Here is an 18,256-nt window from a genome sequence, read left to right on the forward strand (position 1 = left end):
CATATCCCACAATCCTTTGCATGCAGTCACTAGTAGCCACTGATTGGTCAGAGAATCACACCCACCCCGTTGTTATCCCACCCACTTAACTTTAGTACTACTTTAGTGGAAAAGCAAACCTATACCGTACCGCACCGAACCGTTCCGACACTATACCATGCGGTACCGCAGTGGAAAAGCAAACCGGGCCAAGCAGGGCCGAGTAGAGCCGAGCCGGTACTAGCCGGTACTTGCAGTGGAAAAATGCCATTAGTATACATGATGTTTCCACCAGACATGCATTATAATATGTCTTCATATTTAGCTGATTGATTCATGGTTGAGAATATAAGAACACTTATTGTATCTCCTCATCGGGGAGATTCTATTCACTCCCTGTTTTGTCATCAGGACAGAAGGTGAGGGGAAACCTTCCCAACTGGGACAATGTGGGCATAATACATACCTGACAACAATTCTAAAGCTGGATATACACTGGTAGATTTTTAACAAATGATCATACTAAATATTTCAGCAGTACATTTAATAATGCCAACAGAGACTTGATGAATGTCGTTCCAAAGTAGTTCAAAATTTCTTTTGCTTCTAACAGTCAGTTTTTGTGTGAATGGCATTTCGCACATACACTGTTGAAAATGCATTTGTTCTAAAAAATTTCCATCCTGCGCCTTCATATTTTCTTGTCATCAAATGAAAGACCCCAATTTTTGAGCGAAATTCTACTAGTATGGCCAGCTTACGCCTTTTGCATTTTATCCAAATACATCATTCCACTTTTAAAAACTGAACATTTTACTGATCACAAAATAACTGCACAGAGTCTCAGGAAAAAAATATTGTTTTTTTGCGGCATATATTACATATTAATCTTATTTTGCCCTGTAAACATCTATGGATTACAACATAGGTAAAATATTGTTTGCTTCCAGTTTTAGGTTTATTCCATGTTAGGCATACAGTACTATGGGGTTTATTTACTAAAGGCAAATCCATTGTGCCCTACAAGCCCATTTGGAAATGCAGTCACTGTAGATCTGAGGGGAAGATCTGAAATGAAGGGAAGCTCTGCTGATTTCTATCATCCAATCATGTGCAAGGTTCCGACACTCAGTCGGAAGGACATGTCCTTGGTGGCGGGTGTGGAAGCAGGACTGAGCTTCAGCATGGCTGCGCTAGGAACGGCTCTAGCCCTAATACTAAAGTTCAGTGGCTCTAACATTCCTCTGGCAAAGTAAGGGGAGAGGCTAGAGAGTGCCATGCCTATGTACCAGGTTCCAGCCTGGCTGGTGGCGGAGCTGGCCATTAATGCTTTAGAGGCCAATGCCCTCCATGCAGTGGTGGTGCTGCCAGATAACAGATCATGTCACATTTGGAGGGCCTGTTTGGGAAGAAGCTACCAGAGCTGTGGCAAAGGTTCTTTCTAAGGAAACAGCAGGATGAGAGCCTCACTCACTAGGCGGTGGCTGTGCAGAACCTCTGGAGATGCCTAGAAAAAAGGGACATCTGCGCATGCACTAATATTGCTGTCTCAGACCACATACTGAGGCACCAAATCATCACTGGTCTGAAGGCAGGCCCAGTTTGGAGGGCCCTGCAGAAGAAAGTTAGGGAGCAACCCACCACTTCCTTCCATGATGCGGTGGTGGATGCGGTTGCGTGGGACCAAGTGGAAGCAAACACACCAGTGGCAGTAACTAAGAAGTTTGAACCAGTGTACCTCAAAGAGGAGGCCCTGGCACCTTCACCCCTGTCTGCAATGCAAACAGCCCTAAATAAACTGGCCCAGGATCCAAGCACCACAAAACAGGAGGCAGCCACTTCTACAAATAACCCATCCCCACCCCACAGGGGCGAGAACCTGTTGCACAGGGATCCCAAGGAGGACCTAAAATGCTGGGGGTGTGGCCATTATGGACACCTATACAAGGACTGTGGGCAGTCTGGGACTTAACACAAGAAGTCACTTGGGACAGGCGTTTCAATAAATAGCACTTGTTGCTGTTCCCCACCAATCCTGAGGACTATGGGTTGACTGAAGCCATCGATTACCCAATCCATACAAGGGACACACCACCCATCTAGGAGTGGTACAACCACATTCCCCTCAGCGTTTTGCCAGAAAGTTGAGGAACTGCTTCTCAATATGCTACAAGGTGGGATGATCCAGGAAAGTCACAGTCCCTGGGCCACTCCTGCTGTGCTGGTGTGTGATAAAGACGTCAGCTTGTGGTTCTGCATGGCTAATCGCAAATTAAAAGCCTGCAACCACTGGGACACCTACACCCTTCTTTGGGTTGAAGAATATCTTACGGCACTTGGGCAAGCAAAGTTCTTCTCTACCCTAGACCTGGCCAATGGCTACTAGCAAGTACCTGTACAGGGCCAGGACAGGAAGAAGACTGCCTTGATTATGCCCCTGGGACTGTTCAAGTATAAATGTATACCCTTCGGTCTCAGTAATGCCCTTAGCACATTCAAGCGCCTAATGGAGAAATGTCTAGGGGACTTCAATTTCGAGATTGTACTGATTTACCTCAATGACATTATCATTTTCTCTAAGACATGTGAGGAATATGTGAAACATCTGAACTGGGTATTGATTAAGAACATCAAGCACACTAGAGGGGGAAAGCTGTAGCCCAAGTAGGAGCTCACCCTGTACCAGGTAGTGGGGCAGCCTTTCACACCTACCTCAGTCTATGACTTGGTCTCTGAGAGGCCTGATCCCATCAAAAAGAGACTGCATCGAAACCTGCGGAGGCCTTGTGTGCTGGATAGTGAATGCGCAGGGAGGCTCACCAATGACTGGTAGAGGTTTAACACTGCAGATCTTCCCCTGGTTCATGAAGCTCCCACTGACTGGTTCCTGCCACCCCTCATACTCGAGTCTCTAGCCTCCCAGGGCCTAGAGCCTGACATCATTGGAAGCTGAGAGCCTGGAGGCCCCGTCTACCCTGTCCAGTACCATAGACTGTACTAACTAATCTGAGGAACTAATCACAGGCTCAGGAGAAGAGAAGGCAGAAAGTGCATCTGACCCTTTGCCACCTGAGGCTTTTAAGTCACCATTTGTTGAAGATCCTGTCCCAAGTGATTTTACCAAGGATCAGGGGAGCCGTTTGCCCAATATGGTCTAACCGGGGACAGCTCCCTGCAAGATATTCTGACTATGTTGTTTGAAACAGTTTACTGTTTCTCCTTAATCTATCTTTGGTTGTACTTTTATTACTACTGTTATTATTGCTCCTATGTTGAAGCAAAAATGAAATGGGACATCTGGACGGAGTCTAGGGACACTGTCGCCTCAATGGCAATGCCCCAATAATTAATGTTGATCTGTTTCTTATTACCTGTTTGAGTCTATTTGGCCATTATAATCTATGGTCCTATTGGTCTGGTAAGAAGCGTGTGTTGAAGGGTGCTGATGGCGGGGATCCTTATTCTGATCTTCATTTGCACTTTATTGAAGATTGCTTCACCTTATTGTACTTTTACACTTTTTATTACATATTTTTCATTTACACATATTCTTTTCAATTATGTCTGTATTGACATGACTATTAATTGTATCTTTGCTGTTTATTCAGTACACATTAATATACTTTAGCGCTGCTTTATATGATATATATACTGTATATATATATACTGTATATATTATTTATATTTATATATATATATATATATATATACTGTGTATATATATATATATATATATATATATATACACACACATACAGTATATATACACACAATATATTGTCAAAAGTATTGGGGCACCTGCCTTTACACGCACATGAACTTTAATGGCATCCCAGTCTTAGTCCGTAGGGTTCAATATTGAGTTGGCCCACCCTTTGCAGCTATAACAGTTTTAATTCTTCTGGAAAGGCTGTCCACAAGGTTTAGGAGTGTGTCTTGATCAATCTTCCAGAAGAGCCTTTGTGAGGTCAGGCACTGATATTGGACGAGAAGGCCTGGCTCGCATTCTATGCTCCAATTCTTCCCAAAGGTGTTCTATAGGGTTGAGGTCAGGACCCTGTACAGGCCAGTCAAGTTTCTCAACCCCAAACTCGCTCATCCATGTCTTTATTAACCTTACTTTGTGCAGTGGTCCAAATCATTTGGTGGAGGGGGGATTATGGTGTGGGGTTGTTTTTCATGGGTTGAGCTTGGCCCCTTAGTTCCAGTGAAGGTAACTCTTAAGGCGTCTTTATTTGTGGGAACAGTTTGGGGATGGCCCCTTCCTATTCCAACATGACTGCTGACCAGTGCACAAAGCAAGGTCCATAAAGACATGGATGAGTGATTTAGGGTGACCAGTGCATGCTGGGTCAGTGACGTCACAGGGGGTGGTGCTACCTGGTGACGTCACCAGGTGGCCCTGTCCTTACCTATATAAGAACTTGACTTGACTGCAAAGCAATTTTTTTCCGGGTTCCGCGGTGCAGCGGGCATTGTAATTGACGATGGATTTACACCAGGGGACACTGTTATTTTATTTTTAATTTTTTAATAAAGGAATTGTCAAAAAACTGTCTCATGCATATGGGGGGCCCGCAGACCTCCACAACCACAGCATAGGGTTGTGGGGATGAGGCCCTTGTCCCCATCGACATGGGGACAAAGTGCTTTGGGTGGGGAGGCAGATTGGCTATAGGGGGAGCCAATCAGCGGGTCCATCGGCCACGATTGCCGCTGGGCACCCGCGATTGTTTCCCGTGGAGACAGAATGCCCATTGTAAACATGGCAGACCACTGTTCTGTCAGTTATAAACACAGGGATCCTGTGTTCCTCTTATTTAGGAACACAGGTCTCTGTTAATACAGCAAGCCCACCCCCCCCCCCAGTTAAAAAGCACCCCCTAAGGACACATTTAACCCTTGAATGCCCCTGGTGTTAACCCCTTCCCTGCCAGCATCATTAGTAGAGTAACAGTGTATATTTTTAGCACTAATTACTGTGGTAATGTCAATGATCCCCCCAAAAAGTGTCAAAAATGTAAGTTAAGTGTCTGATCTATCTACTGTAATGTTGCAGTCCCGCTAAAAAATCGCTGATTACTAGTAAAAAATAAATAAATAAATAAATAAAAATTATATAAATCTTTCCCCTAGTTTGTAGATACAATAACTTTTGTGCAAAACCAATCAATATACGTTCATGGGATTTTTTTTTTTTTACCAAAAATATGTACAAATTGGCCTAAAATGATAAAAAAAATGTGATTTTTAATTTTTTTTTATTGGGAATGTTATATAGCAGAAAGTAAAAAATATTGTTTTTATTTTTTCAGAATTGTCGCTCTTTTTTTGTTTATAGTGCAAAAAAAAAAAAAAATTGCAGAGGTGCTCACCAAAAGAAAGCTCTATTTGGGGTAAAAAAGGACATCAATTTTATTTGTGTACAGTGTCGCACGACCGCGCAATTGTGAGTTAAATTAACGTAGTGCCGTATTGCAAAAAATGGCCTGATCATTAAGGGGGAAAACCTTCCAGTCCAGAAGTGGTTAAATATTGCAAAAAAAATTGTGCACTAAGCTGTTAAGTTCAATTCACTAATGGAACAGGAAGTAAAAAAAAAAACACAACATGTAACACCAGGGTTTTGCTGTGGGGTAACCAGTGAGGTATTTCCTGTTGGAGAGAGAGAGTTGGCTTGGCAGCATTCACAGCTATTGAGGTTTTTGAATGCAATCCATTGCAATTCAACATGCTCAGAAGGCATCAGAGGAGGAGGGTTGTCCTAATGGCTCAGCAAGATTTTGCAGACAGGACCCTGCTGGACCACTTCACAGAGGACGAAGCTCTAAAGAAGTTCCACGTGACCAAGGAGCTGATCCTCATGCTCTATATGAGGCTGCGATCAGTTGAAAATGTTGATCAGACTAACTGAGCCTGAAAGCAGGCAGTGTCTTCTGTGTTGTCTCTTTAGGTCAGTTTTTCCCAAACTTTTTTTAGTTAATGCACACTTTAAAATTATGGACAGTCTCGAGGCGCCCCATTAAAAAATGTAAAAACTATTCTAATAGTTTTACATAATGCAACAACATCGATACAGGTAGGATACCCAACATTGAAGGTGATTTATTTTTCCAAAGCAAAAACACTTTTGCAAACTGGTACTGACTAGTATTCCAATGTTTCTCTTCTCCCTCAGTTTTTCTCCAACAGTTAGTTAATGAGTAGAGATGGCCTTGCGGTTCGCCCGGCGGTCGGTTCGCGGCAAATTTTGCTTGTTCGCTACCTGCCAAATTTGTGAACACATGGCGTCGTACGCGGTGGCCATATTTGTTTACATTGGGAAGAACTTTGACACAGCCGTCAGGTGGAATGGGACAGCCAATTGAAACATTCCAGCACATGGACAGTCCCCCTACCCTATAAATAGACCTGACCTGGCAGCCATTTTACATTCCGCTTTCTGCCAGTGTAGGGAGAGGTCTGCTGTGCTCGTCAGGGAGAGTTTGCTAGAAACATATAGCGTTGTGAAGATCCACAAAAGTCCTTTCCAGGGCTGGTATTTTTCGGTATAGGTCTACTAGTATCTTTTGAGCTTAGGGAGAGGTATCCTGTGGTTGCTTTAGGGGCAGTTAGAGATCGGCTGCAGTCACAAATCGCTCTGTCAATGTCCACAAAAGTCCTTTTGAGGGCTGGTATTTCGGTATAGGTCTAGTATCTTTTGAGCTTAGGGAGAGGTATCCTGTGGTTGCTTTAGGGGCAGTTAGAGATCGGCTGCAGTCACACACAAATCGCTCTGTCAATGTCCACCAAAGTCATGTAAAGTGCTCCAATGTCGTTTTAGGGTCTATTACAGTCTCTTTACTATAGGGAGTGGTATCCTGTGGTTGCTGTAGTGGCAGTTAGAGATCGGCTGCAGTCATACACAAATCGATCTGTCAATGTCCACAAAAGTAATTTAAAGGGCTGCAAATTTTTTGGTATTGCTGTGCAGTGCACTAAAAAGGGGGGTGGGGGTTAATCCACAGTATAATATACTTTGTAGAAAGCATATTATAGTGGATTAGTAGTATTATTGTGCACTGTGCAGCATTGTGACAGGTGTGGTGGTGAGACTGAGCGTTTCTGCAGCAACACTACACACAGTGGCAAACTCCCTGGCCAATTATTTGTAGAACTGGTGTGGCAGACCAGTGGCCCCCCAATATCACATATTGAAGTGGGGTGTTATCTGACTGAGTATACTTTTACAAGTGTATTTGTGTCCTACAACAACATTGCCTCTGTTGCTGTGTGAAGTCTGATACACAGAGCGCCAAACTCACTGGCCAATTTTTTCAACAACTGGTGTGATAGACCAGTGTGGCCCCCCCAATAGCACATATTGAAGTGGGGTGTTATCTGACTGAGTATACTTTTACAAGTGTATTTGTGTCCTGCAACAACATTGCCTCTGTTGCTGTGTGAAGTCTGATACACACAGCGCCAAACTCACTGTCCAATTTTTTCAACAACTGGTGTGATAAACCAGTGGCCCCCCAATAGCACATATTGAAGCGGGGTGTTATTTAACAGTATACTTTTCTAAGAGTGTATTTTAGTCCTGCAAAAATGTGGCCTCTCATGCTGTGTTGACTGTGCTACACACAGTGACAACAGTTACTGGCCAATTATTTGTAGAACTGGTGTGATAGACCAGTGGCCCCCCCAATAGCACATATTGAAGTGGGGTGTTATCTGACTGAGTATACTTTACAAGTGTATTTGTGTCCTGCAACAACATTGCCTCTGTTGCTGTGTGAAGTCAAATACACACAGCGCCAAACTCACTGGCCAATTTTTTCAACAACTGGTGTGATAAACCAGTGGCCCCCCAATAGCACATATTGAAGCGGGGTGTTATTTAACAGTATACTTTTCTAAGAGTGTATTTTAGACCTGCAAAAATTTGGCCTCTCTTGCTGTGTTGACTGTGCTACACACAGTGACAACAGTTACTTGCCAATTATTTGTAGAACTGGTGTGATAGACCAGTGGCCCCCCAATAGCATATATTGAAGTGGGGTGTTATCTGACTGAGTATATTTGTGTCCTGCAACAATATTGCCTCTGTTGCTGTGTGAAGTCAAATATACACAGCGCCAAACTCACCTGCCAATTTTTTCAACAACTGGTGTGATAAACCAGTGGCCCCCCAATAGCACATATTGAAGCGGGGTGTTATTTAACAGTATACTTTTCTAAGAGTGTATTTTAGCCCTGCAAAAATTTGGCCTCTCTTGGTGTGTTGACTGTGCTACACACAGGGCCTGATTCATAGTACGGCGAATTGTCGTTTCGGCAGGATTTTGTGAACCGGCGAAGTTTTAAGTCTGAAATTGGTATTCAAAGAACGGCGGGCGGAAAATAGCGCCTAGAGTGAGATTCATTAAGATGCAATAAGGCCAGAGCGCGACTTAAAAACACGCCAGCTAAAAGCTCGACTAAAGTTTAGCCAAATTTCCCCCTGTACCCCCAAAAATCCCAAATCACTGTGGAAGGTGTGGAAGACAATTTGGAGATGACCAGTGGTGGGATTCAGCCGGTTCGCACCGGTTCCATAGAACCGGTGGCTAACTTTCTGCAAGTTCGCAGAACCGGCTGAATCCCTCTGCGTGTCTGAGGACGCGCAGGACAATTGAATGTCCCGCGCTCGGGCAGACGTGGTGGCCGGGGGGCGGAGCAGTGCGCCCGACCCGCCCATTCCGTGACAATAGCGAATGAGAATTCGCTATTGTCACATGATCCTCCTCCTGGCCAATCAGGGAGCGGGTCCTCCCGCTTCCTGATTGGCCGAAAGGCAAACACCGTGCCATTGGACGAGGAGGAGGCGCCGCGGGAGGACTCGGAGACGCGGGGAGCCGACTGCGAGACCGTCCGTGAGGTAAGTGCATGGGTCTCGCGGGGATCGCTGGCACTCTGCAATTGGGGGCAATGTTGTGGCTGGCGCTCTGCAATTGGGGGCAATGCTGTGGCTGGCGCTCTGCAATTGGGGGCAATGCTGTGGCTGGCGCTCTGCAATTGGGGGCAATGTTGTGGCTGGCGCTCTGCAATCATTGGGGGCAATGTTGTGGCTGGCGCTCTGCAATTGGGGGCAATGCTGTGGCTGGCACTCTGCAATTGGGGGCAATGTTGTGGCTGGCGCTCTGCAATTGGGGGCATGCTGTGGCTGGCACTCTGCAATCATTGGGGGCAATGTTGTGGCTGGCGCTCTGCAATTGGGGGCAATGCTGTGGCTGGCACTCTGCAATTGGGGGCAATGTTGTGGCTGGCGCTCTGCAATTGGGGGCAATGTTGTGGCTGGCACTCTGCAATTGGGGGCAATGTTGTGGCTGGCGCTCTGCAATTGGGGGCAATGCTGTGGCTGGCGCTCTGCAATTGGGGGCAATGCTGTGGCTGGCGCTCTGCAATTGGGGGCAATGTTGTGGCTGGCACTCTGCAATCATTGGGGGCAATGCTGTGGCTGGCGCTCTGCAATTGGGGGCAATGTTGTGGCTGGCGCTCTGCAATTGGGGGCAATGTGGCTGGCGCTCTGCAATTGGGGGCAATGTTGTGGCTGGCACTCTGCAATCATTGGGGGCAATGTTGTGGCTGGCGCTCTGCAATTGGGGGCAATGTTGTGGCTGGCGCTCTGCAGTTAGGGGCAATGTTGTGGCTGGCACTCTGCAATTGGGGGCAATGTTGTGGCTGGCACTCTGCAATCATTGGGGGCAATGCTGTGGCTGGCGCTCTGCAATTGGGGGCAATGCTGTGGCTGGCGCTCTGCAATTGGGGGCAATGCTGTGGCTGGCACTCTGCAATTGGGGGCAATGCTGTGGCTGGCACTCTGCAATGATTGGGGGCAATGCTGTGGCTGGCGCTCTGCAATGATTGGGGGCAATGCTGTGGCTGGCACTCTGCAATCATTGGGGGCAATGCTGTGGCTGGCGCTCTGCAATTGGGGGCAATGCTGTGGCTGGCACTCTGCAATTGGGGGCAATGCTGTGGCTGGCACTCTGCAATGATTGGGGGCAATGCTGTGGTCACTGTGCATTGAAAGGGGGGCACGCTGGTCTCTCTGCATTGAAAGGGGGGCACGCTGGTCACTGTGCATTAAAGGGGGCATGTACACTGGTCACTGCATTGAAAGGGGGCACGTTGGTCACTGTGCATTGAAAGGGGGCACGTTGGTCACTGTGCATTGAAAGGGGGGCACGCTGGTCTCTCTGCATTGAAAGGGGGGCACGCTGGTCACTGTGCATTAAAGGGGGCATGTACACTGGTCACTGCATTGAAAGGGGGCACGCTGGTCTCTCTGCATTGAAAGGGGGCACGCTGGTCACTGTGCATTGAAGGGGGCATGTACACTGGTCACTGTGCATTGAAAGGGGGCACGCTGGTCACTGTGCATTGAAAGGGGGAACGCTGGTTATTCTGCATTAAAAGGGGGCACGCTGGTCATTCTGCATTAAAAGGGGGCACGCTGGTCATTCTGCATTAAAAGGGGGCACGCTGGTCATTCTGCTGGGAAAGTCGGAACTGGTTACTAAAATTTTTGAATCCCACCACTGGCTGCGTCTAGTTCTGGAGACCACCACCCAGAGGAGTCATACTATCCTGAGCATGATGAAGTTGCTGGCCATGCTCGATTTTCTCGGAAAGGCTTTGTACCAAATGGTGGCCGGGGATGTTGTCAGCATGTCGCACGCATCCTTTTCCTGTATCCTTGGGTGACTGCTGCAGGGATTCCGTGCAATTGTATCCACCTACATCTACATGCCGTCGTCTCGCCAGGAGTGTGATCGAAATAAAGGTGGATTCTACAGTATGGCATCCATCCCCAATGTAATGGGCACTATCAATTGCACCCATGTCCCCCTCTTTCCACCCAGCCACAGGGAGCATATTTATAGGAACCGCAAGGGCTACCATTAGATGAACATCCAGGTGATGTGTGACAGCCAGATGTTGATCTGGAATGTGGTAACTGGATTCCCCGGGTCAGTGCATTATGCCCATATCCTTCGCCAGTCTCAGCTCTTTGAGAATTTTGAAAAGGGATCATTCCATCATGGCTGGCTTCTTGGTGATTAGTGAAAAATCCTCATATGTTTTCATGCATGCATGTTTATTCTTTAAATACCTGCAAGATCATTTCATGTCTCACCTCTGCAACGCTCTTACCTGTGACTCTTCAGTAATGTGCCCCTATTTCCAAATTCGCCAAACTCTATATTTTTTTTTCTCCTCTGCTATATGTGTTTTGGCAAACTTAATGCAACTAAAATTTTTTTTTACACTTCCGGATACCTGTGCTTGCCCTGGCTGTTCACACCCATCTTGTAATGCACCTCTCGTGCCTATTTCGAGGTACAATGCAGCCAACTCCAGGACCTGGATTGTCATCGAGCGGACCTTAGGTGTGCTGAAGAGTAGGTCCCGGTGCATCTTGCTCTCTGGAGGGTTCCTGAAATATACTCCAGAGAAAGTGGGGGACATGTTCCTGGCCTGCAGCATGCTGCACAACATTGCCCGGCATGCTGGACTGCTGCAGGACATTGAGGTGGAGTTCATAGAGGAGGACATCTTCATACCCCAAAATGTTTATTATATAAGGGGGAGGGGGAGGAAAAAGGGGGGAGGGGGACAATGGGGAAAAATAGGGAATAAATGGGACTTTAAATGAGACTCTTGCCATTGAGTCTCCATCCCTATGTATACATAAAGTATAGAACACACAGTGTTCAAAAAGTGTTTGGGACTTTGTATGAGATGTGGCCAGTTTGACAAATGATGATGTGAATAGTAATTCATATACATATGCTGGTAAGCACAAAACAAATATAGAATCAATTGACATCACGTGTTGATTCTATACTTGTTCTATACCTTATGTATACCTCAAAATGTCTCAGAATCTTAGAGGCAATTTGTATCAGCATCAGTACTTCACCTGGTGAGTTACATTTTAGATATGACATGTCTGGTGAAGTGCAATGTTTCTAAGCTTCAAACTTACCTATGAACACTGTGCACCTTTTCATAGGATGCACATGGGCACATAGTTTATGCATTGTTTTAGTTTTAATGTGGGATGGGGGTGGGGTGTTGTGATGGTGGGGTTTGGTTATGACAATGGTTATTAGTAGCACACTGCCTCTACTTTTCTGATGCCAACAACAATTAAATGGAACAAATTTAAAGAAAAATAGCAAAGTACACTTAATTAAAAATTAAAAGGAGACAATTTTTTTTCTTAATATTAGTTTTCAGTCCTTTTTAATTATTGCAGCAGCATGAAATGTAAAAAATATACAACCAGAAAAACTTGGCATGGTGGTCTTTACATAGGAGTTATGTGTATCATCCTTGAAAGGAACTTTGCAGCAACATTTTACACACAACACGTTCAAAAAAAGGCACTCTGTCACCCCTGGACACCCACACAAATGGGTACTACTCTTCCCCAGGAAGCCTACACAAATGGGCATTATAACACCCCCTGTCCCACACCCACACAAATGGACACTCTTCCTCTCAAGGACACCCACATAAATGGGCACTTCTTCCTACTAAGAACACTTACACAAATGAGCACTTATTATTCCTCCTTGGGAAACACCCACAGAAATGGTGCACTATAGCACCTAAGGAGACCCGCATACATTGGGCAATGCCCCTCACAAATAGAACCACAAAAATGGGACACTATTCTACCCACAGAAGAGGGCAGAATACTAACCACAGAAAGTGACACTATTCCACCCCACAGAAGACCCACAGAAAGGGGCCGAAATATAAACACAGAACACCCACAGAAAGTGGCACTATTCCACCCACAGATGACCCACAGAAAGGGGCCTAATTCCACTTACAGAAGACCCACAGAAAGGGGCCTAATCCCACTGACAGAAATGGGCCTAATTCCATTGACAGAAATGAGTCTAATTGCACCCACAGAAGACGCTCAGAGAGGGGCCTAATTCCACCCACAGAAGACTTAAAAATGGGGCCTAATTCCACCCACAAAACACCCACAGAAAGTGGCCTAATTCCACCCACAGAAAGGGGCCTACTTCCACCCACAAAAGACCCACAGACAGAGGTAGAATTCTAACCACAAAACACCCACAGAAAGGGGCACTATTCCACCCACAGAAGACCCACAGAAAGGGGCCTAATTCCACCCACAGAACATCCGCAGAAAGGAGCTTAATTCAACCCACAGAATACTCACAGAAAAGGGCCTAATTCAACCCACAGAAAGGGGCCTAATTCCACCGACAGAAAGGGGCCTAATTCCACTTACAGAAGACGCTCATAGAAGGGCCTAATTCCACCCACAGAAGACCCACAGAAAGGAGCCTAATTCCACCCACAAAACACCCACAGAAAGTGGCCTAATTCCACCCAAAGAAGACCCACAGGAAGGGGCCTACTTCCACCTACAGAAAACCCTCAGAGAGGGGCTTAATAATTCCACCCACATAAGACCCACAGAAATTCGGTTACATTGGTATTTGGGGAACAGATTGTTAATATAATTAGGCATTTCAAAGGGGAACTTGTTGTTGACTGAAGGGTCTGACCAGAGCAGGTATATTCTACATAACAAAAGGACAGTTAATGCCACCTCAGCCCTTGAGGGCCAATCTAAGTAAACATTGTAAATTTGAGAAAGAATGTGGAGTGTAGATGGTCTGGTCAGACATCTAATTAGTAGTAAAAGAATGCAAGTTAGGAAATTTCTGGAGATTTTTATGACTGCAACTGTCCACAGCTAAGAGACATTATCTGTCACCCAGAAGGACAAAAGCAGATCGAAGGCCTAAAAAACTGGACAATCGGATTTCTTGTCCCCACTGGGGACGATGTGTATATTAGGACATGTTTTTTTTTTGGCTAAATTATGACAGGGGGAACTGGGTCTTCTGAAGGTGTCTTAATGTCGTACTAATATTCCAAGTTTCCTGTCATATACTTTGTCTGTACCTTTGTTGGCTGTTCTGAAGTCTAAACAAATGCATCTCTCTGAATGAACCAAATTGGTGCAGGAATAACTTGAATTATAATAATAATTAATATGTATCATCCCACTACTAATATGTAACTAGGTTCATTATAATACACTAATTAAAATACACTAAATCCCTACATTACAAGACTACACCAAAATGAAGACATCCCCCTGGACAGGAACAAGCCTTCATTAACATATGTGATGATATCAGCATTAAATACTCCACTAATTTGCATCATAAACATCAGAATGGAGAAGTGTCAAGTTAAGGAATTCAAATGCTTACCAGTGGGAGAATCTGATTGAAATAAAAGAAGTGTAGAGGGCATCCAGATACATGGTAACACTGTGAAGGGCATAGTCAGGGAGGGTGGAATGTCGTTAGATGTAAGATAATGATACCAAGATTTGATTCGTTTGTGGAAAATGCTGTTTGGACTTACCCAGAAAGAAGCGATCGTCACAGGAGTATAAATATAATACTAGTGGAGACAAAGAATGGACCACAAATGCAAATGACTTTTGAATTTTACAATATTTAAGGAGGGTATTATATCCTGTAGCCCCCATGATATGAAGGATGGAGTCTGTACAAAAATCCTAAATATAATGGTCACAAATTCTAGAGACTGTCCTACAATTTTACAGTGACCAGAACATGGACATTTTATTGAGTGGACTCAAACTTTTGTATATAGCGATGTTTCATATTTATCATTATCATTACTGTTGAATTTTACATTATTTAACATTTCAGAGAGTTGCCCTGAATCAATGGAAATTTGGTTTAATTTCGTCTTTCAAACATATCTAAACTTATTTTGGGATGCTGCACAAGGGCTCAATCTTAAGAAAGTTTCAAAGCAGGATCTGGGTACTGATATAATATCAGGACTCAGTTTGGGTGATTCAGGTTGGCATAGGGCTGATATAGAGAGTCTAAATATAAGAGAACACAATTTTGTGTGTGGAATACAGCAGGTACTGCTTAAAGGGGGAAGAATGAATTTGAACACTCTAGCTGAAATAGAAATAGATACTCAGGACGTTCACACCATTGCTGAAGATTTGCAGAACATTCACATGTCGGTGAGTGCACTGAATAAAACACCTCAAACCAATAATGTATCCAAGTCTATGGTATGTGGTATTATAGGAAACCTTCTGAGTGAACACCTGAGCCTAGGGCTTCAAGAAATCAAACAAGGAGAATAGCCAAGGATAATGAACTAGACTTTATTATTCAATCTTATCAAAGACAGTGGTGTTACTTGTAAGAATGTTACCCTTGCTAAAGTAAGGAGCCTGGTTACTCTTTGCAATAAAGATCAAATTGGGAAGCAGGAAATACCTCTGGCTATTGACATGGTCAACACCCTTACCCGTACATAAGATAATTGTTCTTAGTGAGGTGAGAAATGGCACTAATATACTGAAACAACTGCTACCACAAAGCAAACTCATCATCAAAGGCAACCAGTGTGGAAAACGATGGACCCCAAATGCTGTATCAGACATGGTCATGCCTGCCTTTGTTCCTGTTCTTTTAAGCGGCTGGAGCACATAGATGGCTGTGCTGCTACACATTCTGGGAACTGCCTGGTTCGATTGCAAAAATATAAACCAGCCTGGAAGAGGATAATTCATGGAGAAGACTCGAAGGTCTGTGCATTAGGGGTGCCCTCATTCACTTGGCAGAGACAAATACAGTGCCAGACACCTATCACATGCTGGTGTGTGAACCTCACAGATGGACTGTTGACAATCTGAGAGGAATACATTCAGACCAATATCCTGATGAATCAAATATCTATGGACATTGAGCAAACTGATCTTGGCAATTTGGATTTCTCCTTTATTAAAAAATACCACCACTAATTTAATTGGATACATTATTTAAGATAGATAGTAGGAAAAGTATAGAATTACAAGAAATGGTGAAGGAAAACCTCATCAGTTCTAATAAAATGTGCTAAAGAATTTCAGGAGCCTTGGTGGAGCATACATAACACTTTTACTCACCCCCTATTGAAAATTCTTTCCATGATTTTTGTGATTATTAAATATATATTAATATATTTTCTGTTTGGTTTATATTGTTGAGGTAAAAGACAATTAAGAACAATCCAGAAAAATAAAATGCCCAGAGTTGGCATCAATCTTAAGAGCCAGAAATATCTGAGCAGTTTGATTGGTTATGAATCGATTCTAATTTGAACCAATCCAAGTGGGGGATATATGTAGGACATTTTATGTAGGTAAGTAGTCAAAGCTACCTATAGCGCTTGCTCTAAATTAATACATATATGATTATAAATACAAGGTGTTAAATAAATATGCCAAAAAAACAATATATCCCTGCCTGGCGAGGGGAAAGGAGACGGAGGGGGACCTCATTACTTCACCGGCCTAGAAGCAAGCCAGAGTGATCGTTTTTAGCCTGGAGGGCTATACAAGCTTGATAGGTCTTGGTGCTATAAGGCACACATCTGGTGAGTGACCGAATCCTACCTTTGTCACTTGGATATTTTTTTGTGCTGAGCACTTGCACTTTGTCTAAAGAAGTTTTGCACAGAAGAGTCACAACATATTTATATATATAATTTTTTTCTGCATAAGATTTTTTTCCGCACAATTATTGGAACTTTCACTGAAAATTTTCTTCACTGAGGAATTTTGATTAGATTTATTGGACACTTTTGAACTTTATATATTGTTTTTTTGGCATTTTTATTTAACACCTTGTATTTATAATCATATATGTATTAATTTAGAGCAAGCGCTATAGGTAGCTTTGACTACTTACCTACACACAATCCTTTTACTATAGCAGCTGCTAAATGATTCATTTATATACTGTATTTTCTGGCGTATAAGACTACTTTTGAACCTCAAAAAAATCCCCCAAAAATGGGGGGTCGTCTTATACGCCGAGTATAATATCTCCAAGGCAACATAAGTATAAGTATTACTGGTAGATGTAATCTCTCAAGACGCTGGCTGTACCGGTATACCATATGTACCGTAGCTTCGGCTACATACAGTGTACGGCACTGAGCCAGTCAGGGAGAGCGATGTATTCTCTTATTGAATGCAAAGCCTGCTCAGATTGGCAGAGTAACATCAGCCCGCCTCTCTGACTCTGCCAATCCGAGCAGGCTTTGCATTCAATAATAGAATACAGCGCTCACTGTGATTGGCTCAGCGCGGTATACTGTATGTAGCCGAAGCTACGGTACATACGGTATACCGATACAGGATTCCCGCACAGCCAGCGTCTTGAGATTACATCTAGTGGTAATACTTAGGGTACCTTGGAGATATTATGAGAGATTACATGTATTACAGTACTTGGGGTACCTTGGAGATCTATGAGAAATCTGATGTTTTTCAATGGTGTTGCCTTGCTTTGGAAGGGGGGTAGTCTTATACGGCGAGTATAGCCCAAAACCTATGTTTTAACTTGAAAATTAGGGGGGTCATCTTATACGCCCAGTTGTCTTATACGCCGGAAAATACGGTATATATATTCACATTCATTGAAGTAATATTGGTATATTTATTTAAGGTAATTTATTCACATTTTAAAGCAAGCGCTATAGGTAGCCTTTTTAGACTACTCACCTATATAGGACATTTTATGGGTGTATATGTGTCTGTGTATGTACAGTATATATATGTTCACATACAGACATTCTTGGAAGTGACAAGTCCATTTAGCTCATCAAAAGGATTTCAATGTTGTGCAAAGCCACATTGGCATTTGGGGAACAGATTGTTTATCTAATTAGTCATTTCAAAGGGGGAACTTGTTGTTGACCCACAGAACACCAACAGAATGGGGCCTAATTCCACCCACAGAACACCCACAGAAAGGAGCCTAATTCCACCCACATAACATCCACAGAAAGGGGCCTAATTCTAACCCACAGAGAGGAGCCTAATTAAACCCACCGAAGACTTCAGAGAGGGGCAGTGGCGGCCGGTGTATTCAGGGCGCAGGGGCGCCACCCCCCATCCATGCATCCGGCCCCCTAATCTGCATGCAGAGGCGCCGGACGCATGGAGCTTAATGGGTTTTTTTTTTAAATCACCTGATTAGAGCCAGAGGCTCTAATAGGGTGATGCCAAGGGTGGAGCCGGGGCGCAGAGCAGTGCCGAGCCCACCCATTGTGTGACAATAGCAAATGAAAATTTGCTATTGTCACACCGATCCTCCTCCTGGCCAATCATGAAGCGTGTCCGATACGCGCTTCCTGA

General features: G+C 44.2%; 1 pseudogene across 1 annotated transcript; it reads left to right on the forward strand.

Moving 5' to 3' along the window:
- The first annotated feature begins 315 nt into the window (after window positions 1–315).
- Window positions 316–16,178, forward strand: LOC309547990 (annotated as a pseudogene). Its single transcript has 2 exons — window positions 316–398; window positions 14,311–16,178. The product of its transcript is annotated as an uncharacterized misc_RNA (transcript).
- The last annotated feature ends 2,078 nt before the right edge of the window (window positions 16,179–18,256 follow it).

Source organism: Pelophylax lessonae (genome assembly GCF_965119305.1).
Source record: "Pelophylax lessonae genome assembly, chromosome: 2".
Classification (NCBI taxonomy): Eukaryota; Metazoa; Chordata; class Amphibia; order Anura; family Ranidae; genus Pelophylax; species Pelophylax lessonae.